General features: G+C 48.4%; 1 protein-coding gene across 1 annotated transcript in view; it reads right to left on the bottom strand.

Annotated features, from left to right (window-relative positions):
• The window catches only part of LOC309608220 (uncharacterized protein C6orf52), a 391,220-nt gene that overhangs the window by 142,763 nt on the left and 232,097 nt on the right, over window positions 1-16,360 (bottom strand). The gene's annotated exons all lie outside the window — the stretch shown is intronic.

Genomic DNA, 16,360 nt, shown 5'->3' with positions numbered 1-16,360 from the left:
AAAGAAGGCAATCTTGCCATTTGTGACAACATGGATGAAACTGGAGGACATGATGCTAAGCGAGATAAGCCAGACACAGAAAGACAAATACTGCATGAGCTCACTTATATGTGGAATCTAAATTAGTTGAACTCATAGAAGCAGAGGATAGAATGCTGGTTGCCAGGGGCTGGGGGGAGAGGGGATGGGGAGAAGATAGTCAAAGGATACAAAGTTTCAATTATGCAAGATGAGCGAACTCTAGAGATCTAATGTACAGCATAGTGACTACAGTTAACCATACTGAATTATATACTTGAAATTTGCTAAGAGGATAGGTCTTAAGTATTGTCACCAAGAAGAAAAATAAAAAGATAACTATGTGAGGTGATGGATATGTTAATTAGCTTGAGTGTTGTTATCATTTCACAATGAACATGTATATAAAAACATCAAGTTGTACACCTTAAATACATACCATTCCTATTTGTCAATTACATGTCAATAAAGCAGGTGGTGGGGGAGGAAGCATATTCTTTATATAATGAATTTCAGCAGTTGAGCTCACATCTCCAAAACTCCATTTAATAAACCGGAATCCGGAAGGTGGAAATTGAAGTATTTTTCCAAAGTTAATTAGAAGGTCATTTGCCCAGTCGTGTAAAACAATACATCTACAAAAACATCCCAAATCAAAAAGGTAAGCTTCATGAGGTGAGGGAGTTTTGTCTGTTTTGTTTGTTCGCTGTGTCCCCAGGGCCAAGAACACTTCCCACACATAGTAAGTTATCCAAAAAAGAAGAAAAAAAAAAGTGTTGAATCTTGAAGATATTAAGTGCTTGAGCATCTCAGATGTCATCAAGTAGATTGTCCACTGAGTTATTTAACTTTCTGTTATTGGTCCATTCAGTCATTCACTTACTCAGCACACACCTAGTCAACACCTACTATGTACCAAACACTGGGCTGGGTGCTGAGGATAGAAATAGCGGAATAAGATGGCTTGCTCTAGGAGCTTACAGTCTGATGCGCAAAGAGGAAGGGAAAAGCAATGATGTCCCGCACGGGGTGGAAGCCAATGAACTTGTCAGTCTCTCCTCCTCTTCTAGGTGTCTCCGTTGGGCTCCTTTTACAGCATGAACTTTGAGGACGTTTTAGTCAATAATAAGCACTCTGTTGCAAAAGAAAAGAGACAGAGGAGCATTTCATTTTTCTTTTCACTCTGATCCAGCAGCTGCTGCACCCCTACGTTTTTGGATGTCTTTGCTGCGGCGGTCACGCTGTAGTTGACGCTCCTGTCCGGGGAAACACCAGTGGCCAGCCCAGATCGGATCTAAAGATGCGACGCAGGACGGGGCTTCAGCCACATTAGCCATAGGCCGTACTGTTGCTGCCGCTGCTGCTGTTACTTTTATTGTGATTGTACGTTAACCACCACCTTCCTTCTTCTGCCTCCCTTCAGCTGCCATGATGTATGTTACTTTTTGGTAACTGGATTTCATTAACATTTATGAACTCTCACAAAGTAGTAGAAAAAGCAATTTGTGTGGAAAAATTTTCCACCTCATTAAACAGTGTTCTTTTGGGGGTCAAGCTGATATTTTGCTGTTGTTGTTGTTGGATTTTTTTTATAGGTCCTTTGTCCTTCCCTGAGCCCCGTGGGGGATGAAAGGAGAGCGGTCCACGCTCGGCGGGGCTGCTGGGACCTATAGAGGGCGCTAGACCGAGCACGGGCTCCTCGCTCGCTTCCGCCCGGCTTTCCCCGCAGGCCGCTCAGACGCCCCAGGTCCCTGGTAGCCACTCTGGGTCGCTGTGGCCTTGTCCCTCCTTGGCCAGGTCTGACACCTCTGTCGCCTGCGCTGCAGAGGAGCCGGATGGTGCCGCCCGGCTAAGGAGAGCGTGTGACTGCAGGTTCCTGGGCCCAAATGCTGCTCATGCCTGGGGCCTAAGAGGATGCTCCGGGCGTTCCCCGGGGCCGACGTGCTCAGCATCCCCTGCTCGGCTCTCGCCCTTCGACGCCCCCCTTGGCACGAGTGCCCTGGCTTCCCCCATCCCCTCGCCTTTGAACGCAGCTCCAACCCCGGGAACACAGGCCTGGGAAAGTGGGAGGAGAGACCCGACCGGGGGGCCCCGGCTTGGTCTTTTTAAAGCCCTTCGCGGTGTTTCAAGCCTAGTTGCATCTTCTAGCCACGGCCTCCCGGCCCAAAGAGACTGCGTTTCTCCCCGACCCCGCCACCCCCGGGACTGCAGGCGGAGCCCGCCTCGGTGCGCCCCGGGCCGCGGGGAATCCGGCAGAGCTCCGTCCGGCCGCAGGCGGCGCCTCCACTCCCCAGCCGCCCCCCAGATCCCGCATCCACCCTCCAGGCCTGGACCCCGGGACGAGCCAGCGGGCGCGGTGGAGCCACTGAAGAGGGCGGGTCGTGGTGGGGGGGGGGGCCATGGCCGAAAGGGGAGCCTCCCCCCCACGGCTGGGCCCAGGGAACGGGGGAGTTTGGCAGCGATTGCGAGGGGCCTTGGTTAGGGCCGCTCTCTGTCCCAAGCTGGGCCCAATAACCCGCCTCCGGGCCCCGGGGAAAGAAGTGAAAAGGTCTCGGCGGCCTTGACGCTCCGGGGAATAAAGCGGAAACCCGAAGACGCCGCGGCCTGAGGGCGCAGTAAAGTAACCTTGAGGAGCCAGGTGACAGGTGCTGGGGGAAATTGACACGTGAGGACCGCCTTTCTCTATGCTAGATGTAAACATGTACAGCAGTAGTTCCAACTCAAGAATCTGTGCGTCTACCTCGATGAAGAAACAGCACTCAGCTCTCCAAGAAACTGGTTATTTGGTACGTGAGACGTTTTTCTGCCAGACAGCTCCCGAATCAGATCTTGTGAAAGGAGGCCTCTAAGAGCCGTCAGCAGGTGACCCGGGCAGGGGCGGGCCCGCCGTCCAGCCTCGGGAGAGGTTGTTCGCCTGGGCCGGTGTGGACCGGGTCCCGGAGCTGATCCGATTTGCTGAGTCAGCTGCCGGCGCCGCGGGCTCGGCTGTTTCCAACCCAGGCGACTGTGCTTCGCTGACTGGTGGGTCGGCTTGGTGGTGTAATTATTGTTTTGTTTTCTAATATGTAATTACTCTTTGTCGTCGCTATTATGAATCCGCCGAGCCGGACTCGAGCAGCAAGATGGATTCGAGTTTGGGGCTAGGATTCGATGCGTGGGAAATACTGGCTTCTCCCCACGCAGAGGACATTCGGCCCACGCGTCTCTTGCCCAGCAGCCCAGCAAGGAAGAGGGCGCCTGGGGTTGCCTCGCTGGCCCGAGGCCGCGAAGGCGATCCCCAAACGGCAGCCCCCTCTCTCTGAACAGGAATTGCCGAGGCTCTTTTTCTCTCCGGCATATTTATAAAGAGGAAGATAGAGGCAGGGAAGAAGAAAAGGGGGAGAGAAAAGGAAGATAGAAGAGAGAGAGAGACAGGCTGGAGAGTTGAGGACAGAATGGGGGGATTGATTTAGAGAGTTAAGAGACAGAGTAGAGAGGAAGGGGGGAATGGTAGGAGATACACAGAGCTGCTTGCTTATTTTTCAGATGTTTCCTTCTTGGACTTCAGACGAAATTCTGGAAAGTTCTCTGCATTGCCCACTTATTTACCACTCCCTGCTTTAGGAGCCCCACCACCAGTGGCTCGCCGGGTCGTCCCCCCCCCCCCCTTGCCTCCCGCTCAGAGCCAGGCCCCCACGGTCAGGTCCCTCCATCGGACCGGGCGACCCCTCGCGCGTCCCCAGAGGTGCTTCAATCCGAGGCCCTGAAAGTGCCAGAACAAAGAACTGACGCCGCGAGCGCCTCCCTGGGCTCCGCCCGCAGAGTCCCACCTCCGGGCTAAGCTCTGCCGCGGAGGCCCCGGACCACTTCGCGGGCAGAAGCTCACGGCTGCACTGGGCACCGCGGACCCGCCCGGCCCGGCCCTGCCCGCCGCTCTCTGAGGCCTGCTTGGCACGCGGAGCGCAGCCGTCAGCCTTGCAGAGGGACCGACTGCCCGAGGCCGGAAAACAGGGTCCCCGGCCGAGGAGAGCGATCCATTTTCTCTAACCATTTGCCCGAGAGCTGTCACGTTAGCGCTGCCTCCTCGGCCGCCCAGAGAAGAATGTGTTAAAATTCTTTGCACGGGAGTCTCCCCAGACCCGAATATACCACACAGTGGCATTCGCCGCGGCGACCGCCGGTCCCTAACCTCGGCCACCTTCTCCCGTTGAAATATGCACATCGCTCTTCAATAATTTAGACACCTGGGAGACTGGACAAGTATAATTTTTTTTCCAAACACACGAGCATCCGGGTTGCAATCAATCATGCTTTTGTTTTATGTGAGATGGGCTTTGTGTGTTTAGCTGCCCGGCTCCATCCTATTTGCATGTGGCTATTTAATGGGTATTAATTTTAGCTTTGAAGATCTGCTTAAAAATCTAAACCCAGAGAAGGGGGGAGGGGCACCCCCCTTGTGGTTCGGGTGGATTTGCCTCCGGGGCCCCTTCCTTTGAGGAGGCGGGCCCTCAGATGAATTTTGATTCCGAGGTGGGACTCGTAATGGAACGGAAAAGATATGTTCTTTTTTCCTAAATCTCAGGGTTTCTTTCTAGCAAACAATGCTCCAGTCAGTATTTGTGTATGAGACAAGTAATTGTGCTCCAAATGCTGAAATAAATCATTGATGGGTGAAATTACACATGCTCACTTAAAGTGTAATGTGATTAAGAGATTATGAGATTGAAGCTAATATCTTGTCTCCCAGCTCCTGGCCCCAAATCTTGACACGAGAAATTTGTCAACTGCAACTGTCCTGAAATTTACAGATACAATAGGTTTCTATTGACAACGAATCAAAGACAACCTCTAAAAAATAAAAATATGTATGTGTGTGTCTCCGTGTTGTACTGGTCGTGGTTTTGTTATGAAAGGACAGGAGAAGAGAAGAAGATTGAGATGATGGGGAACGGGTGTTTGCTTGTTTTATCTTTTATTTTTGAAAAGTAAACGTGTGGGCGAGGGAGGGCCGGGCGGGCGCTACCTCTGCGAGCTGATTACTCCTCGTCTGAAAGCGGCTCCATTTCCCGCACGGCGGGTAAGTCCTTTATCGGGGGACGGCCCGGCCTCGCCCGCAGCCATCCTCCGCCTCGAGGCGCGCGCTGGGCCGGGGCGCGGGAGCCGCTCGGCGACTCCGTAATGACCCGGGTTCGCCGCAGCTGCGCCCTGACCCTTTGTGATGGCGCCGATAGCGCTCGGATGAAATTATGTCCTTCTCCGGGTGTGAAATTACCATGTTTATTAATTGAGCCAGACATTAGCTTTACCTTTTCTTTTTAGGCCGTGGAAATTTGTGATTCAGGGCAAATGATTCTCCGACAGACGCTCGGCTCCGCGTCCCGCCCCGCCCGGCGGGCGCCCCCTCCCCTCGCGGCTCCCCTTCCCCCAAGTCCCGGGCAGTTGGAGAAAGCTTTCTAGGTTTCCACGCCGGAGAGCCCAAGGAGAAAACGCAGGCGGGCCTCTGAGTGTGAGAGCGCGTGTGTGTGTCAGTGCGCACGCGGGGTTTCTCCTCCTCCTCGGGAAGTGTTATCAAACAATAATAACCACCCCGACCCCGAATTACAGCCTTTCCCCCAGAATTCTCGATCAGGAAAACCCAAATCGTTTTCAAGACAAAGAAGTATCAATCAGCGACAAGGACAGATTTAACGTATTAAATCTTTATTAAAGTGAAGTCATTCTTATTGAAATGATGTATTGGGTGTGCAAAAAGATGGGATTTTTTTTTTTTTTTAACGATGCTTAAGATGGAGATGGTGGAGGAGATTCATAGCCGCGTCCTGCCCTTATTGTTCTGGGCTGGAGTTGGATTACTGGGGCCCTGCCCTGGGTCCCGCGCCGGGAACCCCGCCTTGGACTACGGGAGAGAGACTGACCCCCTTCCTCCTACCGGTCCTCACTTTGATTTCCCGAAGAACAAGTGTCCCCGGTCCCCTCGGAAACTTCCCGGCTTGGTCCGCGCATTAGGGAAACTGAGGTCTCGCACGCAGTGTGGCTGCCCATAAGTGAGCGGAGTCAACGGCTCCGGAGGCCTAGAGAGGGGAAGGGACGCCCGGGGCGTCCCCTGGTTTTCGGGAACAAGACCCAGTCCTCGCGATGGCCTAAAGAAAGTCCTTGCGCCCCAGGTCTGCAGGGGACAGGGAGCGCGTGTTCGCTCTCCGAGGGCTCTCGGGCCGTCCCCACAGTCCTTCCCTCCTCCCGGCAGGACCGCAGGCAGGGGCTGACCGCCTTCCCGTCTGGAGTGGACTCGCAACTGAATTGGCCCTTTGGACCTCGGGTCCTGCCAGCGGCGAGGAAACCGTGACGAGAGGGCGTTCAGAGAAGAGTCCTTCCCCACCTCACACACCCACCCCCCGTGACGGGCTACCCAGAGTTTTCTGCATTGCATCTTAAATGGCTCAAATTCTTATCTCCCCAGGAGCGGGGAGGGGGCGGAGATCAAAACCTGTGAGCTGCAGCAGTGGCAAACACAACTTCAACAACATGGATTTGTGTCTCCACCTTCAGACACACAGACATCCACCCCGACTGAAAATGAACTGTTGGAATCAATTTCCTTGGAATACCCAACTTTTTTTTTTTCCTATCGTATTTCAGCAATGGGCTGAACGCTATAGCCCGTTGATTCAATTTAGTATTTGCATAACCAGGAGAGGAGAGGTGGCTTTGCAGACTCAATGAATAGGTCTCTTGTTTGTTGTGTGTTTGTGTGTGTGTGTGTGTGTGTGTGTGTGTGTGTGTGTGTGTTGTAGGGTTGGATTCTTAAATACATGTAGGGGAGGAGGCCAATAGGAGGGCATTTCTAGGACTGTGGAATTGCCCCACCAGTCAGAAACAGAGAAGTTGCTGCTAGGGTGGTGACAGACCATTGTTTCCTTGATCCTAGCACTCTCTTCTCATAGCCACCCATAGAATCTTCTACATTCGATTATTCACTAATTGGATCTTTTCTTTCATTTGTTCCAGGCAGTTCTGCTTTTAAAGATAAATTGCTCTGGTAAACTGTGAAATAATTCAGTGCCAAGGAAAGATGGCAATGCCGTTTTCCACTCTGCACCCAGGAAAGGAACAAGCAGATTTTCAGGGCAGTCTTCAGAAATAGAGCCAGTTTTAATAGGATCCCAACCAGTGCACTAATTAAATATTTCACAGCTCCCAAAGTTAATGTGCTAACATTGGGATTCTTTTTCCACCAAATCATACAAATTGGCCTCTGTAACACCATCCCACTCCCACCCACACGCACACTCCCTGCCACAAACTCCTACCGACCTGTTTTCTGAATGGCATTACAAAGAATTTTGTTAAGAAAAGTCAGACTAATTGCTGCCAGAAGACCCATCTCTTAGAGAAGTCTGGTTTTCATAAGCCAGATTCAGTAAGGGTTGTGGTTAAATCTAAGCCTGGTAGAAGGTTCTTAAGGTTTTCTCAGCAAAGGAGGGAAATACAAAGAAACCCTAAGTTCAGCCAAAATATTCAGCAGGGAGAGAGGGAAAGATAGGGAGGGACTGAGGCTTCTCTGAACTCTTGTTTCCTTCTTGAAGGAACTCTTCTTCTTGTTTCCTTCTTGCTTCCTTTCCTTAGGACTTTCTCCATACTTACTAACACCCACTGAGATAGTTTCCCTAAGTAGCTCTAGCTTTGCACAGTCACAGACCAGTGACTTGATTCTCTTAAAGTGCCACGAACTTCTAAGGGCTGGGAGTCGTATTAGAGGGTATAGCAAGGAATTTTCCAGCCCCACAATTCTCTGAGGCACCTCCCTGCTCCATGCTTCCCCTCAGACCTCTTGATGGAGTTAGTAGCAAAAGGCCCCTTCAGAAACAAGCAGGTGGATTCTCCCCCTTCCAAGCCACATCACCGAGGAACACATGGTTTCTCTAGAGCCTAAAGGGGCGGTGCCAGCACAGGCATCCCTGTTAGCGCTCTCCGTGGCTTTCCTGAGCCAACCCAGCAAGATGCTTCTCAGCGTTGTAACAGAGTTAGATAGCGGTGGTATCAGTGGTATTTGGAGAGATCAATATCTCTTTCAGTGTTTGAAAAAGAAAAAATCCCTCTAAGTAGGGTCTCCTTATGAAGGGGCTGGTTTAATTGTAGATTTACCTCATCAGAGCTTTCCTCTATTCTCTTGTTCCTGGAACTTCTATAGGCACAGTCCCAGGGATGGTTAGAAGCCCCTTGCAATTCATCATCTCCTCACAATGTCTCCCTCATCCCACCTTGTTTCAGGAGCCACCCGTTTATGTCTCATGATGCGGGAGGAGAAACCCACCCAGTTCCTAACCTCCGAACTTAATGGGAATCTCCAAGACCATTTTGACTTGGAGAAATATCCTCAGGGTTAGAACTCATCACTTCTGTGCTCCCTGATATTCCAGAAAACAGATTCCTTTCTTGGAACTCATTTTCCCTGGTCCTTCCATTCAACTGACCATGGAGGGTGTGACGAAAACTTGAGGGAATGTGTAACAACTATGTTTACTGAGCACGGTCTCCCCCACTAGAGGGTTCTTGCAATCCTTGCCATCCAGATCTTTAACTTCTTTCTCCTTCCCAAGATTCCTGCTTCCTTCTGAATTCCCCTCCTGTCCCCCCTCCCCCCCCCCACCTGACTGCAGGGATGAAAAGAGGGTTAGAGGAGGTCTTCGGGTTACTATGTCTTTCTTTTGTTCAATAATTACAAAAAGATCATAATATCAGCAAATGAATAAAAACTTAAAAATCACTCTCCTTTTCCCTCTGATGATCCTCGTGGTTTAAATTTTGAACGATTTTAACCCTTCTTTAGTGTTTCATAATCATAACAAATTAATTTCTAGTTCTCAAGATATGAAGCTACTTAGCTAAGAAATGTGTCTTATTTTCCAGTTTCCAGGATGAATTGGGACAGCCTTCCCCCAAAAGTCTTATCCCTTCTCATGCCACGCCGGCCTGAACATTTTTAGAGGACTTCAGGCATTACATTTCCAATCACCTATTTAAACTGCGGTCATGAAGGTCTGATTTAAACACCTGGACCTTGACATTCACAGCAAACTTGATTCAACCACTTGGTTAATGGAAGGGACTTCAAGGATTTCATCTGACTTTGAAGGTGGACCGTGGCTCCTGGGGTTGGCATTGTAGGGTCTATGTGAGCAGGGGAGAACTTCTCACTTTCATGCCTTTCAGACTCTTCCTTAGCTTGGACATGTGAGGAGTAAGGGGAGTCACCAAAAAGCCCCATGGTGTTTCATACCATAAAGACCAGCTGTGTTCCAAGACTGCAGAACAAGTGGTCATGTCCATTCACATTGCCTTTCTCCTCCTCGATCATCAGGAAATAAATTGTTGCAGAAGGAAAACTACCCAAGTCCCTGAAATCGGTCTCAATATGGGGTGATTTGGGATTTGAAGGAAACTGTTCATTATTCTGACGTTCTCATTTTATAAACAAGCAGCAAAGCTGTGTTCCTATAATAGAACTACAATCTCTTCTGTTTGTGTGTATTTGCATAATAATTGCTACACAAAATCAAACCTCGTGTTTTGTCTTTTGCATTTGGCTTCATTACTTTTTTCTACAGCGTCAAAAATATTAAGATCTGCTTCTAAGGTCTTGTCCAAAGTTCATCTTTTCAATCTCTTGTTCTCCCTTTCTTTTTTCTCCTAATCAGTGAAAGCTTTTTCTCCTGAAGCTGGGAATCCAGTCAAAATATTAAATCAGGAGTGTGTAAGACTTCCATATTTACCAAGAGGGTATTATCATAAGGCAGAGATCTTCGGATTCAACTTTCATTTATCCCTGTCACTGGTCACAAGAGAAAGAGATTGGATACTACAGGGGACTCAGCGCTGGGGATTTTTTGTGAGAGCTTTTAGAGAAAGAGACTACCAATAACATCCTTCAGACATAGTTCTTCCCTCTTCTCTGCCCATTTTCCTAAGCTTGCTTCTGCCTGTCTTTTTAACCCATTGGACTGCCCAAGCACTCCACAGAGGCACTTGATTTCTGTAATTTCAAAGAGAAAAATAACTGAGATGAAACATGTGTTCACTTTGAGGGTGACCTCTGACCTTTCCTTTCCAATACACCTGACACCAAGGGCTTTAGAAAAAGACCCGTTTGGATCTAGGATGCTGATATTGCTTTTTTGTTGTTCTCTTCTCTCTCTCTCTCTTTCTCTCTCTCCCCCCCCCGTGTGTGTGTGTGTGTGTGTGTGTGTGTGTGTGTGTGTCCCTCTGCCTTCTCAGAGGCTGAACTCAATGAAAAGTTGTTGCAATAATCTCAGCTCCCTGCTCCGCCAGGGCCGAAGGAGGCGGGCGGAACACCGAGTATGTTTTGTTAAATGCTCCGGTCGTTCGCAGGGGCTGGGACTTGATAAAAGGAGACAGTTTTCTGAAAAGATTTGATTGAAATGGCGTGTGCCAGGGCTGATGGGAGCCAGCGAGGGACAAAGCGCCGCGAATCCATGGACACTCGAGCAATTATGCCTCCACGCTGAAGGTGGATTAGCGCGCTGGAAAGAAGCATATGTTTGGCCCGGGGCGACACTTCCCCCCGGCTGAGCTTAGAGAATGGGAGCGCGGAGAGCGGCTGGACCCGGAATATCAACTATCTGCGAAGCCCCCCCTTCCCAGCCCAGCCCAGGCGCCCCCGCCCCAAAAGTCAGAGCGCATTTTTACAAAGAGAGGAGGGGGGTTGGCGGGGGGAGGAGAAGGATGGGGGGAGGAGGAGGAGTGTTGGGAGAAGGGAGCGGGGAGGCTGGGAGCCAGGGGGGTAGGGAGAGGGAAAACCCAGAGGTGCAAATGGGCCTGGGATTGGCGAGGATCACCGCCCACGGCCTTCATCTCGGGTCATCCTAACGGGAGATCCATGTTGGGTGTGGAGACCCAGAGTGGGTCACATAAATGGTCCTCCACCGAATCTCCCACTGCTAGGGTAGTTCTTCCGTCTGGGATGCTCGCCCAAACGGGTACTGGAAGGTCAACCGAATCGTTGCAATAAAACCAGGTCTTAATGAGTTTGTAAAGATTCAAGTGGCTAATGGTCATTGCCTGCGGTGGGCAGGAGGCGCTGGGCGGGAGGCGCGGGTCCAGGCCGTGCCTTGGGTCTCGGTGAAGGGAACCCTCGGGGGAGACGTCGGACAGTTCGATATCTGGTGAAATGGGTTGAGAGTGAAAAGCTCGAGGAGGCCTGGTCGGAGAGTAAGGATGCGGGTGCCGGGAGTGGAAGCCCCACGCAGCTCTATCTGCTTGGAGACCCTGGCCAGGGATGCTGAAACTTCGCGCCGCCTTGGGGGTCAGGGAGCAAGAAAGTTTCCCCACTCCCGCCTCCAGTCATTAATTAAAGCGCCATTCCCGTGAAAAGGGCCCGGAAAACTCTGACCTGGAGCCTCCCAGCTCTCGCTCCCTGCACCGGCGAGCGCGCCGAGGGAAGGAGGCGAGTCCCAAACCTCGATCTCAGGCTTTTACTGCAGCTTAATTGGGTCTAACCCGGAGGGATGCCGCCGGCCGCCTCCCGGACCGCCCGCACCCACCCCCGCCGCCGTCCCACCCCAGGCTGGGCTCGAACCTCCCGACCCCCATCCCACCTTCACCGCCTCGCCTCCCACCTCCTACTCCAGACCATCAAAATCAAGCTGCAAGTTGCTTCCAATCCAAAGGGGCGCGCGGCGGGATGTTTTAGGGAAACTGAGCCAGGAAGGCTCCCGGGCCGGCGCCGAGGGGCTACTGACTGTGCTGTCCCCTCCCGGGCGGGGTCCTGGGACCCCGGAGCCCAGGATCAAGCGCTGGAGGCAGACTCCATGCTGCGGACAAAGGCGCAGCCCAGACCCGGGGGCTCCAGAAAAGACAGGGTGGTGGTGGTGGGGGGATCCTGAAATAGGATTTGGTAGCTGACAAGGCAAACGTAAATTTGATCCTAGCATTAACTCAGTGCCTCAGGAAAAATTCTTTCAAGCTATGTTAGTTAAATTTAGTTTGACCAAACACCTCAGCTATCAATGTAAATAAATTTATCTACATATGTGTGTACATTTCCTAAAGATAGGCTGGATTTTAGAAGGGTGATGAGCGAGAACTACTCAAGAGAGAGATTGGAGAGGTGTGGGTCCAGAAGAAATCAAGGGCCCCGGGCCTTTCAACTTGCCAAAGTTGAGAGTTGTGATGGACACCCAACAGCGGGGCCATGAGTGGACAGGGGGTGGACCACGCGATTCCAACTTCAGTTTGAGGGGTTGTGCTTAAGATTGTTATTGAAATTTAGCAGATATAATCTTTGTTTCCACAGAAAAATCACGTGCAAAAAAAGCATAGCATGGAATTGGGCCACTCTGAGAAAAATCCCTGCCCTGCTGTTGAAAATATTTCCACTTCTAAATGGGTGTTAGTGTGGAGAATCAAACTAATGCTACCAAGCTTCCCCAAAGACATTAAACTTATTCTTGGGTTAGAAAGAGACAGACAGACAGAGACAGAGAGAAAAAGAAGAAAGGGGGGTGGAAAGAGAGGAAGGAAGGGAGGGAGGGAGAGAGGGAGGATGGAGAGAAATATATGTATCCATAAGTATCTACTGTGGAAAGGTCATCTTCCCCTGAGCTTCCTTCTTCTCTAACATAGATTTCTCTAGCAGTATGCTGCGTTGCTCTTTTGTTAAAAAATAAATCTCTCCGTGAAAGCAAAGTTGGTTCAACACTGCCCTTTTAGGCAACAAAGATGAAAAAATACAGTTTTACACATGAATAACACTTAAAACTTAGAGGGCTCCCGGGTTCAGCCCCAAATCTCTTTTATTCCCTCCTTTCCTTTTCTCAGTCATGATCCTAAGGAGCAGAACATCTTTTAAACACAAGACCTTCCCATATACACGAATTACACAGTTTTCCATTCCAACATCCTTTTCTCTCCCCACTCTGATGGCCACCCTGCTGTCTTCCATGGGAAACAGCAATTACTTCTTTGGGGAAGGACTTACGTTCATTGTTTGATTGAGAATCTTTCTCATCTATGTCCGTAGGGGCAAAGATGAGTTTGGGCTACTGCTTTCATAGACAGAAATCATAGTTTTCTTCAATCATACAATTGCTCTCTGTTAATAAATACTCCACCTTGGACTAATTCATTCCTGCCTTCAGAAAAACAGTTGAGTAAACTCTGATCGTTAATGGAGCCTTTAGTTCTTAACTCATGGTTAACTTGGCAAATAATGTTATTAAAGACAAGCTTCTAGGAGAAACACATCACAGGGTCAAATTTTTCAGTTTCTCTCCCGTGGTGCGTCACAAGGAGGACAGTATCATCGTAGCAATAACAATGGAAAGCTGAGATGGCATACCTGTGCAGCAACCTAGTTTAATATGAAAAAGAATTGTTCGTTGAAATTCACAAGGAAAAATACCCCTAAGCATCCTAAGAGGTGTGAGAACTACTGTTACCTGGTGTGTTCTGTGGTTTCATTCTTCTGACATGGACGGTTGGGTGGTACTGGGAGTTGACTTGGGTTTGTCTGTGGCGTGTATGGGTTACTTCTTCTCTCCTCGCATTTTAGATGTCTTTTTACCACATAGCGCTAAGCCATAGGGAAACATAGATGTGTTTCTTCAAATGCCCAACTTGGATAATCAAACAAATTAAAGAACAAATTTCTGTACTCTTGCCTCAGGACCACTGCCATCTCTGCACCTGTAACTCAGAGAATGAAAGTGCTGGTTATTTATGTTGTACTTTCCGCCTCTTGGATCTCTTGTTTCTATAGCCCTTTTACCCAAGCAATGAGGATTCTTCCCCTCACTTCACCTCCCGCCCCCCCCCCCCCGACCCCCGACCCCAGAACTGAGTGGCTTAGGAGGAGATCTGTAGCTAGGATGAAGCAGCTGTTGGCTTCATGCCGTCCTCTAACTTGATTATTCTTTGGACACGTTAGGCAAGCATTAGTGATTGATAATGACGCTAATTAACCCCTTTCCTTTCCAAACAGTAAACTGCTGCCAGCAGGATGCTACAAACAATAAATATAAAACACTGCATACATCAATATCTGTTTAAAGCACAACTTCATTTGGGCACGTTTAACCGCACTGCTTTCAGTTAACAATTTGCTATTTATTCAAGCACTTCTCCAAAAGCCAGAGGGGGGAAGCAGAGGAAGAGAGAGGGTTAAGAAAAGGGGCCTGCAGCTTTAAGACCACAAAATGCTGTCATACCTGTCAGCTGCAGCAAAGTTAAGCTCTAATGGAAACCATGCGTAATTTTTTTTTTTAATTTCAGGTCAATACTTTTTTAAAAACTTAATTAATCCAGTTCTGTTCTTAACCTATTTAAACTTAACACAAGGCTGATGACCACATATGAGATTTTTTTTCTTTGTGGGGAGAAAGCAGCTCTCCTGCCTGACCTGGAATTATTATGAATTTACTTTTGATTGAGAAAGGAATGGGGAGACATTGTTTTGTAAAGAGTGGTGAAATTTAGATTTTAAGCAGCATTTGGGGAAACCAGGGCAAATTTGATCTGATTGTGCAATCCAACATAACCTGAGTTGTAAAGAAATGTACATTAAATTTGAAATTTTGATAAATGAATATTCCTAGCAAGTGAATAAAATGTATTCAATTAACTAAAACCCTGTGCACTTCTGAACTGAAGTGGAATCGACTGTAATTGATTTATTTGAAACCAGAGGTTAAGGACTGAATTAGCTAAGTACAACTGGGTATTTCAAGCCACTGACTTCTCAAATGTCAAATCCCTTCTATTTTAAATATTATTTCAGCTGCGGGGCATTGCAGTCCTGATGGTAGTTCCATCAAGAACTCAAATTATATTAATATTCGATTTTGGGGAGGAATGGATTGGATTGTGATTTTTAAAGGGTGTTGGAGAATAGAAGGGGTAATGATGACTGCCAAACTGGAAGGAACATTGTGTTTCCATAAAAATTGGGCGTGGTAATTAGCACAGCCTAGCAAACATCCTCATAATTCAACTGTGTATCCTAACTTGAGTTAATCCAAAGAGAATCACTATTATTAGTATATAAGCACCTGACCTGTCAAGTAATCACCATGTGTTTTAGAAAATACACATTGGTCACAACAGAGAAAGCCAAAATCCGTATAGCCATAAAAGTCATTTTTAATAACACCCCCTCCAATTGCCCCACCCCTTAAAAATATGCATAGTTTCTTTAAATGTTTTGTTTTAAAAAAAAAGAAAAAGAAAAAGAAAATGACAGTATCATGATCCTCCGCATGTCCTACTACAGAATAAAAACAACGAATTCTGTGCATTTGGAAACCGTTGTTTATTGTGACCTTGTAATGTTCTAACACCCTTCTATCTTTCTCAGGATGCAAGGATTATACTGGGTTCAGGTCTTCCAACATAACAAGCATCTGTAAATCCAGATATGAATGAATGGTATTTAATACGATTGTTTTCGTTTTAAAATGAGTATTTATGTGTCATTGGAGAAAGAGAAGCAATGTATGGCTGTTTATGAATGCTATTGTGCCTGAGGTCAGGATCCTCACACAATCTGAGATGCAGCCAAGAAAAACAGCCTTGATAGACAATGCTTCACTTCACCTGCTACGATGCTGTGTGCATTTCATTTCTGTCAAGAGTATGTACAGTTAGGGTTCATTCGCCTCATTATTTTGTTACATCTACGTTACAGTTAACCAGTCTCTCTAGGAAATAATAAATAACCGCTTTAAAAAACAATTGCCGCATCGCGTTCTGAGAGTACACTTTCCATCTGAAATTTTTTTTAAAAACCCACCATTGTTATGAATTCTCTGGCTTCGGAAAATAGAATTTAGACTCCACCAACTCTCATTCGTCTGTCGAGATTGATTTTACACTGCCTTCCATAAGGAGATTAGAAAGCAAAAGGCTGCAAAATGGACACTGTCTAATGCTTTGCTTCTTTAGTCCTTCAGAATGTCAAACCGGAAGAACAAATGTTGACTCTCCTCCAGTATGTATACCTAGATACTTTTCCTATGACCTTTCCTGTGAACCTTCCAGTTTACCACCTCCACTTTCTTCTTTTAAACCATTAAAAGTCCTCCTCACTTCCAAAGCAAGGACTTTCCAAATCAGTTTACAAAAGCTCTGAATTCGCCATTTTTATGTACAGGAAGTCCTTCCTTCTGTGAGGGCTAAGCGCTGGGATGGGCCTGCAGGGGCAGGATACGAAGCCCTCCCCGCCCCACCTCACAGAAGGTTTTGTATTTCTAAAAGGTCCTAGGAGGAGCCCCCGTGGTGAGGGAAAGGGGTGGGTGGGCATTTAGGGGGCAGGCAGAAAAGATTCTGGGAATCAACAGAGTTTCCCAGTCCC

Source organism: Balaenoptera borealis (genome assembly GCF_965194805.1).
Source record: "Balaenoptera borealis genome assembly, chromosome: 12".
Taxonomy (NCBI): Eukaryota; Metazoa; Chordata; class Mammalia; order Artiodactyla; family Balaenopteridae; genus Balaenoptera; species Balaenoptera borealis.
This window is presented reverse-complemented; position numbering and strand designations above follow the sequence as displayed.